Source organism: Lucilia cuprina, chromosome 5 (genome assembly GCF_022045245.1).
Source record: "Lucilia cuprina isolate Lc7/37 chromosome 5, ASM2204524v1, whole genome shotgun sequence".
Taxonomy (NCBI): Eukaryota; Metazoa; Arthropoda; class Insecta; order Diptera; family Calliphoridae; genus Lucilia; species Lucilia cuprina.
In genome coordinates, this window is record NC_060953.1 from 45,246,352 (window position 1) to 45,248,495 (window position 2,144).

General features: G+C 30.4%; 1 protein-coding gene and 1 non-coding gene across 2 annotated transcripts in view; one reads left to right on the forward strand and one right to left on the reverse strand.

Moving 5' to 3' along the window:
• LOC111689001 (integrator complex subunit 6 homolog) overlaps positions 1–2,144 on the forward strand; it is a 38,914-nt gene that overhangs the window by 5,416 nt on the left and 31,354 nt on the right. The gene's annotated exons all lie outside the window — the stretch shown is intronic.
• On the reverse strand, positions 1,594–1,666 carry Trnar-acg. The gene has a single exon. It is a non-coding gene; the product is annotated as a tRNA-Arg (tRNA).

Consider the following 2,144-nt stretch of genomic DNA (forward strand, 5'->3'; position numbering starts at 1 on the left):
ATAGACTAGACTATAGACTAGACTATAGACTAGACTATAGACTAGACTATAGACTAGACTATAGACTAGACTATAGACTAGACAATAGACTTGACTATAGACTAGAATGTAGACTAGACTATAGACTAGAATGTAGACTAGACTATAGGCTACACTATAGACTAGTTTATAGGCTAAACTATAGATTAGACCATAGACTGGACTATGATTAAACGATAAGTAGACTAGACTATAGACTAGACTATATGCTGGACTATGACTAGACTAGACCATTGACTTGACTATAGCCCATATTCCAATAGCCAGATATAGAATAGCCTTACACCATACCATAGACTAAGCTTTAGACTAGACTATAGATATAGATTATATATTAATTGACTACACTATTGACTAGACTATAAAACAGACTATGTACTAGACTTTAATCTAGCCGCTAGTCAAAATTTAGGGTATCGTTTAGGCTATAGAATAGACTTCAGACTAGTCTATTATATGACTAGGCTATATAGCCATAAACTAGACTATAGACTAGACTGTAGATGTTATTATTAACTGTACACTAGACTCTAGACTAGCCTAAAAAACACTACGGACTAGACTAATGATCTAACTATAGTCAGATCAATAGTATGATATTGTCATTCTGCAATTTTAATATTTTTTTAAACCCTGTGAAAGGTATAACAATTAAATAAACCACACATAGTCTCACCACAATACAATTTTCATAAAACCACTGATGCGCTTGATTTATGATTTAAATCCAATATTTTTCAAACAATTAAAAACAATGAAGTAATGATAATAAAAATTTAACACGAGAAAAAAAAAACAAACTAAAACTCTAAAATCGTACACAAACTCTACCTACGACAAAGACTAAAAGCGATGACTTTGAACTTGAAAACAGATTGACAGACACAGTTCGTTCACACTTACTTACAGTTAGACAAAAAAATCAGTTTGTTTTCGCAAGAGGTACATAATTGAAAATCATGGAGAAAAAAAAGAACTATAAACAAATAAAAAAATTAAATTGTCTCAAAACAAAAATAAAAAAATAAGTTTTAATTTTTTGTTACAGAGTAAATAGGAACGTAGCATTTCTTATCAAGAGTGAAAATATACAAATATTTAACTACACACTTTTCAAACAGCACAGAGACAGTTGGTCTGTCGGTCCATGTTTGTTTAAAATTTATTGTAGTTTGCATAATAAAAACTTTTCTTGTATTTTGATGATTTTTTTTGTTATTTTATGCTGGACGCTTTTATGAACATTAAAAACTTGTTATAGCTTTTTGTTATTAATTAAACAAATAAAGAATTAAAAATACTGTATTAATTTAAAAAAAATTGTTAACGCAATGACCGTTCAACCAGCAACATTCTCACACTTAAAAGTCAGACCAGCAGCGGTCTATTTTTGTACTTTGTTTAGGTTTATTAAATATGTTTTTTTTTAATGTTTAATTAAAATATTTTATGGTTTCTGTTAATAAATTTTAATTAGATTTTTTCGCTTTTTTTATTAGCGACCTATATTTTGTTAAATTAATAAAAAAAAAATAATAATAAAAAGTATAGCTGCGATCCTGCCAGGAGTCGAACCTGGAATCTTCTGATCCGTAGTCAGACGCGTTATCCATTGCGCCACAGGACCGTTGGGATTCTCGGTGGCAGATATTTTACTTAAACGTGATTGAAAACTGATTTTAAAAGATCGGTACTGCAGTTCCGAATAGACAAGACTATAGACTAGACTATTGTCTAGACCAGAATATAGATTAGTCCACAGATAAGACAAGATTATACTATAGACTAGACTATGGACTAGAATATAGACTAGACAATAGACTAGACTTTAGACAAGACTATAGACTAGGCTGTAGATTAGACTATAGACAAGACTAAAGACCAGACGTTATACAAAACTATAGACTAGGCTATAGGCTAGACATTAGACTATACTATATACTAGACTATATACTAGACTATATACAAGACTATAGACTAGACTATAGACTAGACTGTAAACTAGACTACAGACTAGACTATAGACTAGACTATAGACTAGACTATAGACTAGACTATAGACTAGACTATAGACTAGACTATAGACTAGACTATAGACTAGACTA